General features: G+C 45.4%; 1 long non-coding RNA gene across 1 annotated transcript; it reads right to left on the reverse strand.

Annotated features, from left to right (window-relative positions):
- Window positions 1-328: 328 nt before the first annotated feature.
- Window positions 329-13,079, reverse strand: LOC140418693 (uncharacterized). The gene is made up of 2 exons (XR_011945241.1): window positions 12,990-13,079; window positions 329-6,711 (listed from the first exon to the last, which is right to left on the reverse strand). It is a non-coding gene; the product is annotated as an uncharacterized lncRNA (long non-coding RNA).
- Between the last annotated feature and the right edge of the window lie 9,797 nt (window positions 13,080-22,876).

Raw genomic sequence — 22,876 nt, forward strand, 5'->3', positions numbered from 1 at the left:
AGACTTTCAATTTGAGACTTTTATTCAATTTCATTCACAGGCAGATTCGATCCCTGATCCCCAAAGTATTAACCTGGGTCTCTGGATTACTCGCCCAGTAACAATACCATTACACCACTGCCTAGCCCACATAGTCTTGGCAGAATATGATGTCTTGTAACTTCTCAAAATTATAAGGAATTTATTTTTTCAAACAAATTCTGATAACTCTGCAGTTTCTGGAAACATTTTGGTTGATCGTGTTATTTTTTAAAATAAAGATCTAGTCTTTACAACATAATTACCCAATACACCAATTCACTAATGATAATCAATGTTCACTACTGAATAATCATTAATTTATTTATTGTTTTTACTATGAAATCAATACATAGTTAATCTCGAAAAGGTACAGAAGGTGAAATGGCTGCAGGACGCCACATGTTTGAGGTATAAAGGGGCTTCATTGACCTTGTTACGAATAACAGTGAATACACTATGAAAAAAACAATTTTTAAACTAAATGTGATTCCACATGCGTACTTACAGCTTCCTACATTACAACAGTGAATATGTTTCAAAAGTACTCCATTGGCTTTAAAACACTTTCGGAGGTCCAGTGGTCATGAGAAGTTTTATAGAAAAGTACATTTGTACTAATTGTCTTCAAACTAGGATACATTACACTCAGTGTCCTCACCAAAATCATTGATAAAGATTGAGTCTTAATTTTGTGTAATAACCACATCATTGATACCATTTTGAATACTCTGTGAAACTCCAGATATATCATATCCACAATTATTTGTTGTAAAACACAGCGAGTTGTTGTGATTTGGAATGCACTGTCTCTCAATGGTGCTAGAATCTCATTGGACTGTAACATCCAAAAAGGAATTTGGTGCATTCTGAAAAAAACAATAGTCAAACTGTGGGATTAAATGGGTCGTGGTGCAATGCTAGCATGAAACAAATGGGCCAAATAGACTCCTCTGTGCTCCAGGAGCCTTGTGTACATGGAAAGCGAGTGGTAACGACTTGGAAGCTACTGCCTATGAGGGTAGGTGATGCAGAGATGATGGAATGATTTCAACAGGAAATTAGACAGGCACTGAGAGAAATAAACCCACAGGGATTCGGGGATAGAACGGGGCAATGGACAGACTGGCTTCCTCCACAGGGAGCCAACACGGTCCCAAAGGGCTGAATGGCCCCATTCCCCACCCTCCAGATGCTGTGATCTCAGGAGAGAAATTCAGCTGCTTCAGACACTCCAACTAACTGGAGTCCCTCATCTCTGGTGCAATTGTCGCAAATGTCCTCTACACCCTCTCTAAGAACTTCACATCTTTCCTAAAGTGTGGGACCCATATATAGGGTTTCATTGTAGACGGATAGAATTGAAAAGTCCAGAGGAAATGTTCAACTTGTTTAGAAACAGGGTTGGACTACACTGGGAGCTCTGTCAACATTGGTGATCTCCATTTAGAAAAAGGAAATAGAGGCGCTGGATCAGGTGCAACAAAGATTCATAATATACAGAACTGAGAGCATTTAACACTCAGGAAAGGCTGGGGCTGCTTTCTTCTGGAAAATAGAAGACTGATGGGTGACCTGATGGAAGTCTTTAAGATTATGAATGGATTCAATAATCCAATAGGAATTTCAGTAGAAACCTCTTTACCGAGCGAGTGGTGAGAATGTGGAACTCACTCCCACAGCGAGTGGTTGAGGTAAACAGCATGAATACATTGACCATAAAGCTAGTTACATACAAGAGGGATAAAGAATAGAATGAGATGCTGATGGAGAGATGTAAAGGGGTGGGTGGAGGATCATGTGGAGCATAAACACTGACACAGACCACCTCAACCGGTATGGGAATTTAACCTGTGCTGTAGGTGTCACTCAGCACAAACCAGCCAAATGAGCTAACCAATCCCCGTGTAAATCTGTAATAATTCCTTCAATATTAATGATTGCCAGTCTCCCACCATACTATTTTATGTAGTTTCCCAGTGCACCCCAGATAACTTGCCCCTCATAAGCTGATAGTTTTCTTCTGTGAGAAGGACCAAGATAAATTAAAGAAAAGAACCATGTAACCAGATAGCCCATCTTCATGGCAATGTGGCATGATTTTGGGAGTTTCCAAACAGAAATGGTAATAAAACATCTTTTAACCTCCAAAGACCCTTTCACTCTTTGATCCTTGTGAAATGTGAAACCAGATATTCGCGAGAAGGCTCAGAGAGATTCAGCCCACTGGGGGAGAACTAGACATAGACATAGAATTTACAGTGCAGAAGGAGGCCATTCGGCCCATCGAGTCTGCACCGACTCTTGGAAAGAGCACCCTACACAAGGTCAACACCTCCACCCTATCCCCAGTAACCCCACCCAACACTAAGGGCAATTTTGGACACTAAGGGCAATTTTTCATGGCCAATCCACCTAACCTGCACATCTTTGGACTGTGGGAGGAAACCGGAGCACCCGGAGGAAACGCACGCACACATGGGGAGGATGTGCAGGCTCTGCACAGACAGTGACCCAAGCCATGAGACCGTCGTGAGAAGTCGTGAGACCGCCCAGTCCAGCAGAAAGAAATCCCCTGACCATCCCCATTGGCCAACAGAATGAACAAAATGCAGTCCTGGATGTAATTGAGAATAGAAACAATAACAGCAGAATCCAATCCCTGTAATCAGTTGTGAACATGTTGGTGTCTCAGAGAGTGCAATAAATTAATAAAGTCCCTTCGCACATCGAGGGCAGGTGATGGCCTCTCCCCAGTGTGAACTCCCTGGTGTGACTGCAGATGGCATAACCGAGTGAATTGTGCAAACAGACGTAAACGGGAGTGAGATAATCGGGATTATGGAGACACGGCTGCAGGATGACCAGGGATGGGAACTGAATATATTCAGTGTTTAGGCAGGACAGACAGAAAGGAAAAGGCAGTGGAGTGGCAGTGCTGGTTAAAGAGGAAATTAATACAGTAGTGAGGAAGGATATTAGCTCTGACAATGTGGAATCTGTATGGGTAGAGCTGAGAAACACCAAGGGGCAAAATAGTTAGTGGGCATCGTATACAGACCCCAAACTGCAGTGGTGATGTTGGGAATGGCACAAAACAGGAAATTAGGCTGATTGTATAATAGGGGACAAAGAAATGGGTGAGCAAGGAAATACATAATTTGCTTCTTTCTTCACAAAGCAGATACCAGAAATGTTGGGGAACACAGGATTTAGTGAGAGGGAGGAACTGAAAGAGATCAATATTAGGAGAGAAATGGTGCTGGGGAAATTGATGGGATTGAAGGCTGATAAATCCCCAGGGATTGATAATCTGCAACTCAAAATACTGAAAGAAGTGGCTCCAGAAATAGTGGGGGTATTGGTGGTCATCTTCCAGGATTCTATAGACTCTGAAGCAGTTCCTGCAGATTGGAGGGTGCCTTCTGTAACTCCACTATTTAAAAGGGGAGATCGAGAGAAAACGGAATTATAGACCAGGAAGCCTGACATCAGCAGTGGGAATAATTCTAGAATCCATTATCAAAGATTTTATAGCAAAGCACTTAGAAACCAGTGGCAGGATCGGACAGAGTCAGCATGGATTTATGAAGGGGAAATCATGCTTGACAAATCTACTGGAATTCTTTGAGGGTGTAACTGATAGAGTTAATAAGGGAGAGCCAGTGGATGTGGTATGTTTGGACTTTCAGGTGGCTTTTGACAACGTCCCGCATAAAAGATTAGTGTGTAAAATTAAAGGACATGAGATTAGGGGTAGTGTATTGAGATGGATAGAAAACTGGTTGGCAGACAGGAAAAAAAGAGTCGGAATTAATGGGTCTTTTTCAAATTAGCAGGCAGTGATTAGTCGGGTACCGCAGGGATTGGTGCTCGGACCCAAGATATTTAGAAGATAGATTTATGATGTTTTTTAAATTTAAAGTACCCAATTCTTTTTTTCCGATTAAGGGGCAATTTAGCGTGGCCAATTCACTTACCCTGCATATCATTGGATTATGGGGGTGAGACCCGTGCAGACACGGGAAAACTTGTCTCCATACGGACAGTGGCACAGATTGAACCCTGGTCCTCAGCACAGTGAGGCAGCAGTGCTAACCATTGTGCCACCCTATATATTAACAATTTAGATGAGGGAACAAAATGCAATATCTCCAAATTTGCAGATGACACCAAGTTGCGTGGGTGGGTGAGCTGTGAGGAGAATGCAGAGATCCAATGAGAGAATGCAAGGGCAGCACGGTAGCACAAGTAGCTAGCACTGTGGCTTCACAGCGCCAGGTCCCAGGTTCGATTTCCTGCTGGGTCACTATCTGTGCGGAGTCGGCACATTCTGCACGTGTCTGCGTGGGTTTCCTCCGGGTGCTCCGGTTTCCTCACACAGTCCAAAGACGTGCAGGTTTGGTGGTGTGGCCATGATAAATTGCCCTTAGTGACCAAAAAGGTTAGAGGGGGTTATTGGGTTACGGGGATAGGGTGGAATTGAGGGCTTAAGTGGGTCGACGCAGACTCGATGGGCCGAATGGCCTCCTTCTGCACTGTATGTTCTATCTATCTATCCTTCAGTATGATTTGGACAAGTTGAGTGAGTGGGCAAATGAATGGCAGATGCAGTATAATTTGTAGAAATGCGAGGTTATCCACTTTGTGAGAAAAAATGAAAAGGCAGACTATTATCTGAACAGCCATAGATTAGGAGAGGGGACTATGCAACGAGACCTGGGTATCCTCGTACACCAGTCAGTGAAGGTAAGCATGCAGCTACAGCGGGCGGTAAAGAAGGCAAATGGTATGCTAGCCTTCATTGCGAGCGGATTCAGTACAGGAGCAGGAATATCTTGCTGCAATTTTACAGGTCCTTGACGAGGCCATACCTGGAATATTGTGTGTAGTTTTGGTCTCCTTATCCGAGGAAGGATGTTCTTGCTCTCGAGGGAGTGCAGAGCAGGTTTACCAGACTGATTCCTGGGAAGGTGGGACTGACGTATGAGAGATTGAATCAGTTAGGATTGTAGTCGCTGGAGTTCAGAAGAATGGGGGGTCTCACAGAAACCTATAATATTCTAACAGGACTCGACAGGGTAGATGCAGGAAAGATTTTCCAGAAGGTGGGAGTGTACAGAAACAGGTCGCAGTCTGAGGATACGGTGTAGACCATTTAGGACAGAGATGAGGAGAAATTTCTTCAACCAGAGTGGTGAACCTGTGGAATTTTTTTACCACAGGAAATAGTTGAGGCCAATACATTGTATGTTTTCACGAAGCAGTTAGATGTAGCTCTGAGGGCGAAGGGGGTCAAAGGATATGGAGGGCAAAGCGGGATTAGGCTACTGAGTTGGAGGATAAGCCATGATCATAATGAATGGTGGAGCAGGTGCAAAGTGCCAAATGGTCTCATCCTGCTCCTATTTTCTATGTAATCCCTTCTCACACTGAGAGCAGGTGAATGGCCTCTCCCCAGTGTGAACTCGCTGATGTGTCTGCAGACTGGATAACTGTGTGAATCCCTTCCCACAGAAGGAGCAGGTGAATGGCTTCTCCCCCGTGTGAATTCGCTGATGTTTCCGTAGGCTGGATGAATCAATAAATCCCTTCCCACACGGAGAGCAGGTGAACGGCCTCTCCCCAGTGTGAACTCGCTGATGTTTCTGCAGGGTGGATAAAGCACGGAATCTCTGCCCACACTGAGAGCAGATGAATGGCTTTTCCCCAGTGTGAACTCGCTGGTGTGATTGCAGGTGAGATAACTGAGTAAATCCCTTCCCACACTGGGAGCTCATGAACGGCCTCTCACCAGTGTGAACTCGCTCATGTCTCTGCAGGGTGAACAAATCACTGAATCCCTTCCCACAATGGGAGCAGGTGAATGGCTTCTCCCCAGTGTGAACTCGCTGGTGTGACTGCAGCTGAGATAACTGAGTGAATCCCTTCCCACAATGGGAGCAGGTGAATGGCCTCTCCCCAGTGTGAACTCGCTGGTGTAACTGCAGGTGAGGTAACTGAGTGAATCCTTTCCCACACCAACAGCAGGTGAACGGCTTCTCCCCAGTGTGACTGCGTCGGTGAATCTCCAGCTTAGATGGGACTCTGTATCCCTTCCCACAGTCCCCACATTTCCATAGTTTCTCCACATTTTGGGTCTCCTCATGTCTCTCCATATTAGACAATCAGTGGAAGCCTTGTCTACACACACATGTGCGCTGTCGCTCCTCACTCTGAATGATGTGATGTTTTTTCAGGCTGTGTATCTGGTTAAAGCTCTTTCCACAGTCAGTTCACTGGAACTCTCACACTCGGGTGTGTGTTGTGTGGGTCTCGGTGCTTTTCCAGTCACACTGATGTTTCCACGGTCAATTCACTGGAACACTCTCACTCGGGTGTGTGTTGTGTGGGTCTCGGTGCTTTTCCAGTCACACTGATGTTTCCACGGTCAATTCACTGGAACACTCTCACTCGGGTGTGTGTTGTGTGGGTCCCGGCGCTTTTCCAGTCACACTCACGTGTAAAATCTTTTGATGCCCACAGATGTTTATTATAATTGGGGTTGGGGGGGGGAAATTTCATGCAGATTTTTCTTCTCGCCGATGATATTCAGAGCCCGATGATATTCAGATCAGAAGGAATCGAGTGAGTTTGTCACATCGCAACGTGATGTTTGAAATTTCTGTCTATAATTCCTCCTCTTCCAATATCCTTTAAATACAATTTACAAAAGTCATCATTGTTAGTACTGGATAGAAATTCAGAGCAGACAGTTCTAGTTCCCATGGAACATTATTTCCTCTCTCGTTCTCAAAAAGCTGTAAATCTCCATCCCACACAATCTCACTCCATTCTCACTCTGCTGTATCTAATATTCACCCTCCCAATTCTGAAGGTGCTGATTCATGTTGATTGACAGATCCAAGCTCAGCTCACTGCTTCTTGACGAGGACACAGATTATAATAGGGTCAAGAGTAGGCCATTTGGCCCACCAAGTCTGCTCGACCATTCAATGAGATCCTTGGCCGATCTACCTCAACACCATTTCCCACACGATCCCCATATCCCTCGATATCTTCAATATCTAGAAACCTATCAATATTTGTCTTGAACATACCAGATGACTGAGGCTCCACATTCCTGTGGGGTAGAGAATTCCAAAGCTTCACCACATCCTCGAGTGAAGAAATCCCTCCTCATCTCAGCTTTCTCTTTATTTTTCTACCTGTTCCCCATAACCCTTAACTCCATTGTCAGTAAATTATTTGTCAAACTTCTGCTTCAATATATTCAATGACCCCCAGATACAACTGGTCCCCGTGGAAGAGAAATCCAAAGACTAACAACCCTCTGAGGGAAGAAATGACTGGAAATCTATAACGTAGCTATAGTCTTATATTATAAGACGAGAAATAATAAAACTTTATTACAGAACCATAAATAATACATCTAATCTGTACCATGTAACAGCACTAGACATATCTCTGTCCATTATTAATGTAATGTCCACTGAAATGTCAGCCATCTCCTTGGGAACCCACCCCTCTAATTGTAAACATTAGGAAAGAGACCATCCTTTTTTCAAATAAATTTAGAAAAAACACTTATTTTTTTCCAAGGGGCAATTTAGCGTGGCCAATCCAACTGCCCTGCACATCTTAGGGTTGTGGGGGTGAGACACACGCAAACACGGGGAGAATGTGCAAACTCCCCACGAATAATGACCCGGGGCTGTGATCGAACCCGGTCCTCGGCGCCGTGAGACAGCAGTGTTAACCACTGCACCACCATGCCATCAATGACCATCCTTTTAGTCAGACAAATAAATGCGTCAACCTGTGAAGGAGATGGGTGGGAAGAGTTGGAAACACTTTGTGGAGCTGCAAATCTGCATGAAATTTTCCCCCCCAACCCCAATTATAATAAGAAATAATCTTTATTGTCACAAGTAGGCTCACATTAACACTGCAATCAAGTTACTGTGAAAAGCCCCGAATCGCCACATTCCGGCACCTGTTCGGGTAACACAGAGGGAGATTTCAGAATGTCCAATTCGCCGAACATGCATGACTTTTGGGACTTGTGGGAGGAAACCGAAGCACCTGAAGGAAACCTACACAGACACGGGGAGACCATAAGATATAGGAGCGGAAGTAAGGCCATTCGGCCCATCGAGTCCACTCCACCATGGCTGATCATGGCTGATTTCAACTCCATTTACCCGCTCTCTCTCCATAGCCCTGAATTCCTCAAGAAATCAAGAATTTATCAACTTCTGTCTGAAAGACACTCAACGTCACGGCCTCCACCACCCTCTGTGGCAATGAATTCCACAGACCCACTACTCTCTGGCTGAAGAAATTTCTCCTCATCTCTGTTCTAAAGTGACTCCCTTTTATTCTAAGGCTGTGCCCCCGGGTCCTAGTCTCCCCTGCTAATGGAAACAACTTCCCTACGTCCACCCTATCTAAGCCATTCATTATCTTGTAAGTTTCTATTAGATTCCCCTCAACCTCCTAAACTCCAATGAATATAAGCCCAGGATCCTCAGACGTTCATCGTATGTTATGCCTACCAGTCCTGGGATCATCCGTGTGAATCTCCCCTGGACCTGATCCAGTGCCAGTATGTCCTTCCTGAGGTATGGGGCCCAAAATTGCTCACAGTATTCTAAATGGGGCCTAACTAATGCTTTATAAAGCTTCAGAAGTACATCCCTGCTTTTATATTCCAAGCCTCTTGAGATAAATGACAACATTGCATTTGCTTTCTTAATTACGGACTCAACCTGCAAGTTTACCTTTAGAGAATCCTGGACTTCCCAAGTCCCTTTGCACTTCAGCATTATAAATGTAGTCACCGTTTAGAAAAAAGTCCATGCCTCTATTCTTTTTTCCAAAGTGCAAGACCTCGCACTTGCCCACGTTGAATTTCATCAGCCATTTCGTGGACCACTCTCCTAAACTGTCTAAATCTTTCTGCAGCCTCCCCACCTCCTCCATACTACCTGCCCCTCCACCTATCTTTGTATCATTGGCAAACTTAGCCAGAATGTCCCCAGTCCCATCATCTAGATCGTTAATATATAAAGAGAACAGCTGTGGCCCCAACACTGAACACTGCGGGACACCACTCGTCACCGGTTGCCATTCCAAAAAAGAACCTTTTATCCCAACTCTCTACCTTCTGCCTGACAGCCAATCGTCAATCCACGTTAGTACCTTGCCTCGAATACCATGGGCCCTTATTTTACTCAGCAGTCTCCCGTGAGGCACCTTATCAAAGGCCTTTTGGAAGTCAAGATAGATAACATCCATTGGCTCGCCTTGGTCTAACCTATATGTTATCTCTTCAAAGAACTCTAACAGGTTTGTCAGGCACAATCTCCCCTTACTAAATCCATGCTGACTTGTCCTAATCCGACCCTGCACTTCCAAGAATTTAGAAATCTCATCCTTAACAATGGATTCTAGAATCTTGCCAACAACCGAGGTTAGGCTAATTGGCCTATAATTTTCCATCTTTTTCCTTGTTCCCTTCTTGAACAGGGGGGTTACAACAGTGATTTTCCAATCCTCTGGGACTTTCCCTGACTCCAGTGACATTTGAAAGATCATAACTAACGCCTCCGCTATTTCTTCAGCTATCTCCTTTAGAACTCTAGGATGTAGCCCATCTGATCCCGGAGATTTATCAATTTTTAGACCTCTTAGTTTCTCTAGCACTTTCTCCTTTGTGATGGCTACCATATTCAACTCTGCCCCCTGACTCTCCGGAATTGTTGGGATATTACTCATGTCTTCTACTGTGAAGACTGACGCAAAGTATTTATTTAGTTCCTCAGCTATTTCCTTGTCTCCCATCACTAGATTACCAGCGTCATTTTGGAGCGGCCCAATGTCTACTTTTGCCTCCCGTTTGTTTTTAATGTATTTAAAGAAACTTTTATTATCATTCCTAATGTTACTGGCTAGCCTACCTTCATATTTCATCCTCTGTTTCCTTATTTCTCTCTTTGTTATCCTCTGTTTGTTTTTGTAGACTTCCCAATCTTCTGACTTCCCACTACTCTTTGCCACATTATAGGCTTTCTCTTTTGCTTTGATGCATCCCCTAACCTCCTTTGTCAGCCATGGCTGCCTAATCCCCCCTTTGATAACCTTTCTTTTCTTTGGGATGAACCTCTGTACTGTGTCCTCAATTACTCCCAGAAACTCCTGCCATTGCTGTTCTACTGTCTTTCCCACTAGGCTCTGCTCCCAGTCGATTTTCGTCAGTTCCTCCCTCATGACCCTGTAGTTACCTTTATTTAACTGTAACACCTTTACATCTGATTGTACCTTCTTTCTTTCAAATTGGAGATTGAATTCTACCATATTATGATCACTGCCTCCTAAGTGTTCCCTTACTTTAAGATCTTTAATCAAGTCTGGCTCATTACATAACACTAAGTCCAGAATGGCCTGTTCCCTCGTGGGCTCCATCACAAGCTGTTCCAAAAAGCCCTCCTGTCAACATTCAATGAATTCCCTTTCCTTGGGTCCACTGGCAGCATTATTTACCCAGTCCACCTGCATATTGAAGTCCCCCATGATCACTGTGACCTTGCCTTTCTGACATGCACTTTCTAATTTGTGGTGCATTTTGTGCCCCCGGTCCTGACCACTGTTAGGAGGCCTGTACATAACTCCCATTATGGTTTTTTTGCCTTTGTGGTTCCTCAACTCTACCCACACAGACTCCACATCATCTGACCCTATGTCGTTTAGTGCTATTGATTTAATTTCATTCCTAATTATCAAGGCAACCCCTCCCCCTCTGCCCACCTCTCTGTCTTTTCGATAGGTTGTGAATCCCTGGATGTTTAAATGCCAGTCCTGAACCCCCTGCAACCACGTCTCTGTGATGCCTACCACATCATACCTGCCAGTCACAATCTGGGCCACAAGCTCATCTACCTTGTTCCGTACACTGCGCGCATTTTAATATAACACCTTTAATTCTCTATTGACCGTCCCTTTTTGTTTTCTTAGTGTGGTGGACCTTGGTTTACTGAGCCTTTCCATACACTGTGTCATATTTTGTGGGATTGGGACTGTCGTAACCTCTCCTGAGTTTTGTCTTTTCGTGCATTTTTGTATTCCTAAGCAGCTACGCTCTCCGCTGATTACTTCACCTCTTGGTTCCCTGACTTTCCCTTCCCCCCCAATCTCTAGTTTCAATTCCTATTGACCACCCTATTTAGAACGTGCAGACTCCACACAGATAGTGACTCAAGCTGCGAATCGAACCTGGGAGCCTGGCGCTGTGTAGCAACAGTGCTAACCACTGTGCAATTTAACGTTGTCCCAGTTTGGGCTCAAACATCAACAAGGACTCTGATCTCTGGGAAGGAAGGAAACTCTGGCAGGTGGGTGGGGAGGATTCGCAAACACCCGCTGGAAACCCCAAACCCCCAATAAGACCCATTGATTTTATTGTCAGTCTGCAGACAGGAGCTGGAAAACTGAACCCACGCAGAGGAGAGGGAGGGAGAAAACTGGGAGTGGAGGAAAGAAATGGTGAGATGGGTTTGGATTTCAGCCCAGGGAGGAGGGAGAGTGTGTGGGACGGGGATTTACAGCTTTTGGGGAACAAGAGAGGGAAAAATATTCCAGAGAAACAAAAATTGTCTGTTCAGAATTTCTCTCCTGGACAGACAGTAATGGCTTTTTGCTTTTTTTGATTAAAAATAAATGTACAGTACCCAATTCATTTTTTCCCCCAATTATGGTGTAATTTTAGCGTGGCCAATTCATGTACCCAGTACATATTTTTGGATTTTGGGGATCAGACCCACAGACACGGGAAGAATGTGCAAACTCCATACGGACAGTGACCCGGGGCCGGGATCAAACCCAGATCCGGGATCAAACCCAGATCCTCGGCTAACGACTGAGCCACTGTGCCTGCCCCTGGTGATGACTTTTATAAACTTCTTTTACAGGATATTACAAAGGGAGGATTTACAGATGGAAACTCAAATCAAACTTCACATCAAGATTTAAGAGTCACTCCATTCATCAGGACCTGAATATCATTAGTCTGTGAATGCGGAAGAAGAAATGTTTGTCTGTTCTGTCTGTTGGAAAAGATTTTCTTTTTAAAAATAAATTTTGAGTACCCAATTATTTTTTTCCAATTAAGAGGCAATTTAGCATGGCCAATCCACCTAACCTGCACATCTTTGGGTTGTGGGGATGAGATTTTATTCTCAGTCTGCAGACAGGAGCTGGAGAACTGAACCCAGGCAGAGGAGAGGGAGGGAGAAAACTGGGAGTGGAGGAAAAAAATGGTGCAGATGGTGAGGTGGAGGACCGAGCGGAAGCGGCTGGTCCTTCAACCAATCAATGAATTAGGGGCGACATGGAGACATGCAGACACGGGCAGAGTGTGCAAACTCCACACAGGCAGTGACCCGGGGCCGGCATCAAACCCAGGTCCTTAGCACCATAGGCAGCAGTGCTAACCACTGCACCACCGTGCCGCCCCTACTGGTTGTGAGTTTCCGACATGGGTCTTCATGTAACTGAACAGAGCCGCACATGAGGTCAGACTTACACTGAGTTAGTGGGATCCAGGGATCAGGATTTGTTTTGGTTTCTTTACTTCTCTGTTGCTACACTGATGATAGGTATCTAGGTCTGTGCAAACCGGGGTAATGGGAGGTTAAGTACTCAAGCCAAAGGGTAATGCAGTTTGCTGGCCAGGTTGCCTCCATTCTGAGCAATGTGGAACAAGCTTCTCCCTGTCATTGAAAATGTTGCCCCCTACAAACATGGCGGCTGCACATGCGCTCTACTGCTCATTGTCCCGAGTAAAGATGGCGGTCATTATCCCGAACCGATCACTGGACCCTCTCGGCCCCGCTCCGTTAAACGGGAGAAGTGGGAAGTGATTTTTCTGGGTATGGGCTTGCACAACATGTTTAGAAAACTTCTCCACCCACCAGCCAGATCTATTGCTCCCTGCGTTCCAAAATATTCCTTTTATCCTCTATGGATCCAAGATAAAGGCTACTCTCCATCGCCATTACCCGCACTGCGCATGCTTCAGTTCCACCCGCCCCTAATTCATTCATTGGCTGGAGGACCAGCCTCTCCGCTCGAAACTCCAGACCCGCCCCTTCTTCCTATTGGTCCGGAGCTGCCGTCAATCACTCCCCAGGCAATGTGATTGGAGCATTCGCAGTGCAGCTCATGTCCAGGGACAGACGTTTGTTTGTCTCATCTTCAGGCGGGAAGGAGGCGGATAAGCGGAGGCAGCGTTAGGGGCAGTGGGTGGGAGGGGAGGCTTCACAAACACCCAGTGGAGGCCTCAACACCCCCAATAACAAACTAGCGGCACCGCCTCAACACCCAACACAACGGCAGCTGCCGCTTTCTCCCGGGCCCCAGTGGACAAATGTGGCTTCCGGAAGGAAATGCAGCAATGGATTTGTTCAGGAGAAATTAACTTTAACTCACTTTACTGATCCTGGAGCAGGAGGAGAGAGTGGGGAGGATTTCTATCCTGCACCCACACTGATGGATTTGTTCAGGAGAAATTATCTTTAACTCACTTTATTGATCCTGGAGCAGGAGGAGAGAATGGGGGCAATTTCTATCCTGCACTCACACTGATGGATTTGTTAATGCAGAGGGTAGAACTTAAATAGAAGGGATAATCTGGAATTCAAAGCTCCACTCAGTATTAATGACCTTGAAACCATTGTGGTGAATGTGTGGGAAAGGGGAACGCGTGTGGGACTGGGATTTGCAGCTTTGGGAAACGAGAGAAACAATTATTCCCCAGAAACGAGAATTATCTGTTCTGAATTTCTGACCTGTATAAATTGATTTTACAGGGTTACAAGGAATGGATTGACAGACAGGAAACTCAAATCAATCATTACATCGAGATCTGACAGTCACTCAATTCATTAGAGATCTGAATGTCATCAGATTTTGAATGGGGAAGGAGAAATGTTTGTTCTGTCTGTGGGAAAAGATTTCAAACATCAGTTTGAGTGGAAAAGCACCGAGACACACACACACCTGAGTGAGAGTGTTCCAGTGAACTGACTGTGGAAAGAGCTTGAACGATTTACACAGCCTGAAAAACACCACACTATTCACGACGAGGAGAAATTGTACACGTGTTCTGTGTGTGGAAGAAGGTTCAACTGATCGACCTTAATGGAGAGACACAAGGACGCCGGCACCATTGAGAAATCCTGGAAATGTGGGGATTGTGGGAAGGGATTTAGTTACCCTTCTGAGCTGGAAAGTCATCACTGGGGAGAGACCTTTTACCTGTTCCGAGTGTGGAAAGGGATTCACTCGACTAACACATCTGACTGCACACCAACTTGTTCACTCTGACATGAGACTTTTTAAATGTTCCGATTGTGAGAAGAGCTTTAAAAACAAATTTAATCTTCTGACACACCAGCGAGTTCACACTGGGGAGAGGCCGTTCACTTGCTCCGAGTGTGGGAAGGGATTCGCTCAGTTATCCAGCCTTTTGATACACCAGCAAATGCACAGCGGAGAGAAACCATTCACCTATCCTGAGTGTGGGGTGACATTCGCTCAGTTATGCAAACTGTTGGATCATCAGCGGGTTCACACTGGGGAGAGACCATTCACCTGCTGTATGTGTGGGAAGGGATTCGCTCAGTCATCCACCCTGCTGAGACACCAGCGCATTCACACTGGTGTGAGACAGTTCATCTGCTCTGAATGTGGGAAGGGATTCACTCAGTCTGCCCAACTCACCTCACACCAACGTATTCACTCTGACGCGAGACCTTTTAAATGTTCCGCCTGCGTGAAGAGCTTTGAAGGCAAAATGGATCTGCTGATTCACCAACGCAGTCACACTGGAGAGAGGTCGTTCACCTGCACCGTGTGTGGGAAGGGATTCACTCAGCATTCCCTCCGGCTCAAACGCCAGCACATTCACACCAGGGAGACATTATTCATCTGCTCTGTGTGTGAGAAGGGATTCACTCATTCATTCACCCTGCAGAAACACCAGCAATTTCACAAGCGATTACAGGGGTTGGATTCTGTTATTGCTGCTGTTAATCACATCCAGAACTGAACCATATTCATTCTGACAGTTGGAGTTTGTTTCAGTTGATGTTAATCATTCCTGCGACTCAGCCAAAGTTTAATATTCTGGATATAGATTAATGAAATTAGCTTTGTGTTAACGAGTGTTCCAGTCCTTGATTTCTGTCAGATAGGAGGAAACTGATGGATGTCCTGTTACCGACTGTTCCATTGTTGTGTCTTTTCTGATTTGTTTTGTATGATGTGGTAAAGTAAAGAGTAAGACCAGAGAGAAAGGTAAGAATATGGGAAATGATAAACAGACTGTGACAGGAAGAGACAGAAAGAACACATTTCAAATTACATCAGATAAACGCTACAAATATAATAAAAGAACAAAACCAAAGGCTCTGTAGCAAAACACAAGTAGCATTTGAAACAAAACTGATGAATTGCCAGCACCTATAGAAATAAGTAAGTACGATCTGATGGCATTTGCAGAGACATAGATTGGGACCTGATTTTTTAAATATTCATTCATGGCATGTGGGTGTCGCTGGCCAGTCCAACATTTATTGCCCATCCCTCATTTCCCTTCTAAAGGTAGTGGTGAGCTGAATATTGTAGTGTGTGAAATTTAGGAAGGACAGAAATCTAGGAAAAGGTGAAAGAGCGGCTCTTTTAATTGTTGATGGTGTTAGCACATTAGACAGGGATGACCGAAGTTCAGGAAACCAGGATGTAGGGGTGGTTTGGTTTGAGATGAAAAATGGTAAAGGCAAGAATTTACTTCTGGGAGTGGTGTGCAGGCCTCCTAATTGTAACTACACACGAGGGCAGAGTTAAAAGAAAGAGATAATGGGAGTTTGTCAGAAAAGGTACAGCCATAATCAAGGGGGTTTTAGTAAAGTTATAAACTGGAAAAATCAGATGGTCGCAGGTAGCATAGGTGAGGAGTTCACAGAATGATCTTGCGATAGTTTCTACAATCAGCACATTTTGGAGCCAACCAGAGGGCAGGTTATACCAGACATGGTATTGTGCAACAAGGATTAATTGATAACCTCATGGTGAAGGCATCCCCAGGTAACAGCGATCATAATATGATTGAATTTGACATGCAGTTTGAGGGGAAGAAGATTGAGTCCAAGATGAGTAAGTTAAGCTTAAATGAGAGCAATTATTTTTATTTATTCATTTTTTTTAAATTTAGGGTACCCAATTCTTTTTTCCCAATTAAGGGGCAATTTAGCGTGGCCAATCTGTGTGTGGGAAGGGATTCACTCATTCATCCACCCTGCAGAAACACCAGCGAGTTCACAAGCGATTACAGGGGTTGGATTCTGTTATTGCTGCTGTTAATCACATCCAGAACTGAACCATATTCATTCTGACAGTTGGAGTTTGTTTCAGTTGATGTTAAAATACACATACACCTAGCATGCACATCTTTTGGGTTGTGGGGGAAATAAGAGCAATCATGAGGGCATCAAAAGCAGAGCTAGCTTAAATGAATTGGCAAATGAGCTTGTGTGTCAGGTAAATAGAGATTCCGTGCCAGACATTCAAAGAGATATTTCATTCTACACAGAATAGATACATTCTCATGAGAATGGCAAATTCCAGGCAGGGACCCAGCATCTGTCTTTAACTAAAAAAGTTAAATAAATATTGTTATGGGCCAGGGTTTAGAAAGCTCCAACTATTTCATGGAGTTCACCTGACCTCCAATAGTTTATCGATTTTGATTACGAGGAGCACAAGGGCCTACTTTTCAGGTGTTATTCAACAGAGGCCTGAAACACTTTTAAACAAAACAAAGTTTATTCGACAAATTCAGCTAACATTTTATAAGCACACACAGTAAGCATTTTTATCAACTGCAAACATAAATACCCCACACAGCTACAGTTCTCTCTCTCTCTCTCTCTCTCTCTATATATATATATATAACCCTTAATAACTTCCCTTTCAACTGTTTCAATTTGATATCAACATCCACTAAACTAGGAAAAACACTTTTACCCAAAACAGTAGGTTTGAATTCTTTCCAGAGAACAGTTATCACTTTTAAATTATCAAGTGATCTGGACATCTTTTAACATGCAGAGAGAGACAAAATAAACCTTCTTTGTCTGAATTCAGCTTTCAACTGTCTAAATCGAAAGTAAAACTCAGCGCCACAGCCCAGCTCCACCCACACAATGACATCACTGAAGCCATGTGACAATAGAACACATTTCTTAAAGGGACACTCACATGACAATATCAATGTTTTTAAAATAGCATATAGCAGTGCAAAGGCAGATGACAGGTCAGAACATTTGGCAGAATATAAAAGCACAAAAATATTAATAAGATGAGAATAGTTAGAGTACCAGAGAAAGCTAGCTCGAAATATAAAGACAGATAGTCAGAATTTCTATGGATATTTGTGGAAGTAAATAATTCAAGTGAGTGTTGATTCTCCAGAAAGCTAGTCTGGAGAATTAACAATGGAAAGTAAGGAGATGTCAAATGAATTGATCAGGTATTTGCATCAGTCTTCACTATAGAGGAATCACGTAATTATTCCAGAAATATCCGTAAATCAAGAAATTGAAGGGATGGAGGAACACTCACCAGGGAAGTGGTAATGAGCAATGTTTTAAGTCTGTGAGGTGACAAAACCCCGGTTCCGGGCAGACTTCACCATCAGGTCTTGAACGAAGCAGCTAAAGAGGGAGTTGATACACTCTTTTCATTGTCCAAAATTCACTAGATTTGAGGAGGATCCATTAAATTGGAAAATAATAAATGTAATTCCTTTATTCACAAAGGGAGGGGGACAGATGGCTGGAAACTACAGGCCAGTTAGCCTAACATCTGTCATAGGGAATATGTTAGAAGCTATTATTAAAGATGTTCTATCAGATCCCTTAGAAGAATTCAAGGCAACCAGGCAGAGTCAACATGGTTTTATGAAAGGAAAATCATGTTTAAACAATTCATCAGAGTTATTTGATGGAGTCACATCTACTGTGGAAAAAAGGTGTACGGGTGAATGTATTGTCTTTAGATTTCCAGAAAGCATTTGATAAATTATATCAAAGGTTATTGTAGAAAATAAAAACTCAGGATATAAGGAGTAACATACTGGCTTGGACTGAAGATTGGCTAACCAACCGGAAACAAAGAGTAGACATAATGGGTATTTTCTGATTGGTAGGATGTGATGAGTGGTGTGTCACAGGAATCAGTACTGGAGATTCAACTTATTATAATTTATATAAATGACTTGGATGATGGTACTGAAGCTTCTGTTGTTAAATTTGCTGATAACACAAAGATAAGTGGGACAGTAAATTGTGAGGGGATGCACGGCAGTCACAGAGGGACACAGATAGGTTAAGTGAGTGGGCAAAGGCCTGGCAAATGGAGTATAATGTGGGAAAATGTGAAAATGCCCATTTTGTTAGGATGAATAAAATAGGCAGATTGTCCAAATGGTGAGAGACTTTTCGAGTTCTGAGACACAGAGGGACAAAGGTGCTGTTGTGCATTAATCACAAAAGACTAGCATGCAGGTACAGCAAGCAGTTAGGAAAGCTAATAGAATGTTATTTGAATGTTAATAGAATATTTATTGTGAGGGGAATTGAATACAAACTGGGGAGGTTATGCCTCAGTTCTACAGGGCATTAGTGAGACTGCACGTGGAGCACAGGGTACAGTGTTGGTCTTTTTATAAAAAATCCAATTGAGGGGCAATTTAGCATGGCCAATCCACCTGCCCTTCACATCTTTGGGTTGTGGGGGCGAGACCCATGCAGATACGGGGAGAATGTGCAAACTCCACATCGGACAGATCTCCTTATTTAAGAAAGGATGTAAGTGTGTTGGAGGCCATTCAGAGAAGGTTTACGAGATTAATACCTGGAATGGATGGGTTGTCTTCTGAGGAAAGGCTGGACGGGCCAGGCTTGTATCCTCTCCAGTTTAGAAGAGTGAAGGGTGACTATATTGAATCATATAAGACTCTGAAGGGTCTTGACAAAACTGGATGTGTGGAGGATGTTTCCTCTTGTCAGAGAATCGAGAACTCAGGGTCACTGTTTAACAATAAGGCATCAAGCCGGGTGCGGCGATGACCAGCTAAGTCGCACGTTTCGGCAGCTCCCAGTGTAACGGACTTTTGGGCTCTTAATAGGAGCCCCATCAGCAATTTTAACGGCAAATAACACTGTGCGGTAATCCAGAAGGGAATCCCCCCTGGAAACGGATGGAAAAAAGAGAGGAAAGTGGCCGGATTGCGGTGGATCCTCAAGAGCAGCGGCCAGGAAGGCAGGCACAAAGCAAGATGGCGTCAGAGGGAGGCAGTTTAATATGGGGCCCTGACCAGCAAGAGTTCCTGCGGCGTTGCGTAGATGAACTCAAAAAGGAGATGAAGAAGGAGCTGTTGGCCCCGATATTACAAGCGATTGAGGGGCTAAAGGAGCAAAAGACCCAGGAACAGGAGCTTCGGGTCGTGAAGGCAAAGGCTGCTGAGAATGAGGACGACATACAGGGCCTGGTGGTGAAACCGGAGATCCACGAGGCACAACACAAAAGATGTGTGGAAAGGCTGGAGGTGCTGGAGAACAATGCGAGGAGGAAGAACTTAAGGATTCTTGGTCTTCCCGAAGGTGCAGAAGGGGCGGACGTCGGGGCATATGTGAGCACGATGCTGCATTCGTTAATGGGATCGGAGGCCCCGACGGGTCCGCTGGAGGTGGAGGGAGCCTATCGGGTTATGGCGCGAAGACCGAGGGCTGGAGAAATTCCTCGAGCAATAGTTGTGAGATTTCTCCGATACAAGGACAGAGAGATGGGCCAAGAAAACTCGGAACAGTAGGTGGGAGAATGCGGTGATCCGTGTGAATCAAGATTGGAGTGCGGAGGTGGCGAGAAGGAGGGCAAGCTTTAATCGGGCCAAGGCGGTGTTGCATAAAAGGAAGGTCAAATTCGGAATGTTGCAACCGGCAAGACTGTGGGTCACACATCAAGGGAAACACCACTATTTCGAAACGGCAGACGAGGCGTGGACATTTATTGTCGAGGAGAAGCTGGAGTGAGCGGGGCAGAAAAATAATGTTTTGTTCTTTGTTCCCGCGCTATGGTAATCATGGCGGGAACAGGGAAGCAGGAAGGAGGGGACCTCGCACAGTGTGAGCCGAGGTCACGGGGGAAGCCGAGGTCGGCCAGAGTTTGCTGACTTCTGGGAGCAACATGGGGGGTGCAATTACACTAGCTTGGGATCTAGCCGGGGGGGGGGGGGGGGCGGTTAACTGGGTTGCTGCTGCTGGGGAGAAGAGGGAGCTGGTATGGGAGGGGGGGGTCGGGGCGGGGGTGCGCCGCCTGGGGGGGATACAGCTATGTGTGAACCGGGTGAGGAGCTGGATTGAAAAAGGAAATGGCTCGTCGTCAAGGGGGGGGGGGTAAAGAGCCCCCCAACCCGGTTGATCACGTGGAATGTGAGAGGGCTGAACGGGCCGATTAAGAGGGCACGGGTACTTGCACACCTAAAGAAACTTAAGGCAGATGTGGTTCTGCTTCAGGAGACGCATCTGAAGCTGACAGACCAGGTTAGACTTTGGAAAGGATGGGTAGGGCAGGTGTTTCATTCGGGGCTAGATGCAAAAAACAGGGGGGTGGCCATACTAGTGGGGAAGCGGGTAATGTTTGAGGCAAAGTCTATAGTGGCGGATAGTGGGGGCAGATACGTGATGGTGAGTGGCAAACTGCAAGGGGAGGCGGTGGTATTAGTGAACGTGTATGCCCCGAACTGGGATGACGCCAATTTTATGAGGCGTATGTTAGGACGAATCCCAGACCTAGAAGTGGGGAAGTTGGTAATGGGTGGAGACTTTAATACGGTGCTGGACCCAGGGCTGGGCAGATCAAGGTCCAGGACCGGAAGGAGGCCGGCTGCAGCTAGGGTGCTTAAGGATTTTATGGTGCAGATGGGAGGAGTAGATCCCTGGAGATTTAGTAGACCTAGGAGTAAGGAATTTTCGTTTTTCTCCTATGTACATAAAGTATTTTCACGAATAGATTTTTTTGTTTTGGGAAGGGCACTGATCCCAAAGGTGACGGGGCGGAGTACACGGCTATAGCCATCTCGGATCATGCTCCACACTGGGTGGACCTGGAGATAGGGGAAGAAAAACAACAGTTTCCACCCTGGAGAATGGACATGGGATTATTGGCAGATGAGGGGGTGTGTTTAAGGGTGAGGGGGTGTATTGAAAGGTACTTGGAACTTAATGATAATGGGGAGGTACAGGTGAGAGTGGTCTGGGAGGCACTGAAGGCAGTGGTTAGAGGGGAGCTGATATCTATTAGGGCACATAAAGGAAAGCAGGAGGGTAGGGAAAGGGAGCGGTTGTTGAAAGAACTTCTGAGGGTGGACAGACAATATGCGGAGGCACCGGAGGAGGGTCTATACAGGGAAAGGCAAAGGCTACATGTAGAATTTGACTTGTTGACTACAGGTAAGGCAGAGGCACAATGGAGGAAGGCACAGGGTGTACAGTACGAATACGGGGAGAAGGCGAATAGGTTGTTGGCCCACCAACTGAGGAAAAGGGGAGCAGCGAGGGACATAGGGGGGGTGAGAGATGAGGAGGGAGAGATGGAGCGGGGAGCGGAGAGAGTGAATGGAGTGTTCAAGGCATTTTATGAAAGATTATATGAAGCGCAGCCCCCGGACGGGAAGGAGAGAATGATGTGCTTTCTGGATCAGCTGGAATTTCCTAAGGTGGAGGAACAGGAGAGAGTGGGGCTGGGAGCACAGATTGAGACGGAGGAAGTAGTGAAAGGGATTGGAAGCATGCAGGCGGGGAAGGCCCCGGGACCAGACGGATTCCTAGTTGAATTCTATAAGAAATATTTGGACTTGCTGGCCCCGCTACTGATGAGAACCTTTAATAAGGTGAGGGAAAGGGGGCAGCTGCCCCCGACTATGTCAGAGGCAACGATATCGCTCCTCCTAAAGAAGGAAAAAGACCCGCTGCAATGCGGGTCATACAGGCCCATTTCCCACCTGAATGTGGATGATAAGATTCTGGCCAAGGTAATGGCAATGAGGATAGAGTATTGTGTCCCGGGGGTGGTCCATGAGGACCAAACTGGGTTTGTGAAGGGGAGACAGGTAATACAAATATACGGAGGCTGCTAGGGGTAATGTTGATGCCCCCACCAGAGGGGGAAGTGGAGATAGTGGTGACGATGGATGCCGAGAAAGTATTTGATAGGGTGGAGTGGGATTATTTGTGGGAGGTGTTGAGGAGATTTGGCTTTGGGGACGGGTATATCAGGTGGGTACAGTTGCTGTATAGGGCCCCGATGGCGAGCGTGGTCATGAATCGACGGGGGTCTGACTATTTTCGGCTCCAGAGAGGGACGAGGCAGGGATGTCCTCTGTCCCCGTTATTGTTGGCATTGGCGATTGAACCCCTGGCCATGGCACTGAGGGGTTCCAGGAAGTGGAGGGGAGTACTTAGGGGGGGAGAAGAACACCGGGTATCTCTGTATGCGGATGATTTGTTGCTATATGTGGCGGACCCGGCGGAGGGGATGCCAGAGATAATGCGGATACTTGGGGAGTTTGGGGATTTTTCAGGGTATAAACTGAACATGGGGAAAAGTGAGTTATTTGTGGTGCATCCGGGGGAGCAGAGCAGAGAGATAGAGGATTTACCGTTGAGGAAGGTAACAAGGGACTTCCGGTCCCTGGGGATCCAGATAGCCAAGAATTGGGGTACATTACATAGGCTTA

Source organism: Scyliorhinus torazame, chromosome 5 (assembly GCF_047496885.1).
Source record: "Scyliorhinus torazame isolate Kashiwa2021f chromosome 5, sScyTor2.1, whole genome shotgun sequence".
In the NCBI taxonomy this organism is placed as follows: domain Eukaryota; kingdom Metazoa; phylum Chordata; class Chondrichthyes; order Carcharhiniformes; family Scyliorhinidae; genus Scyliorhinus; species Scyliorhinus torazame.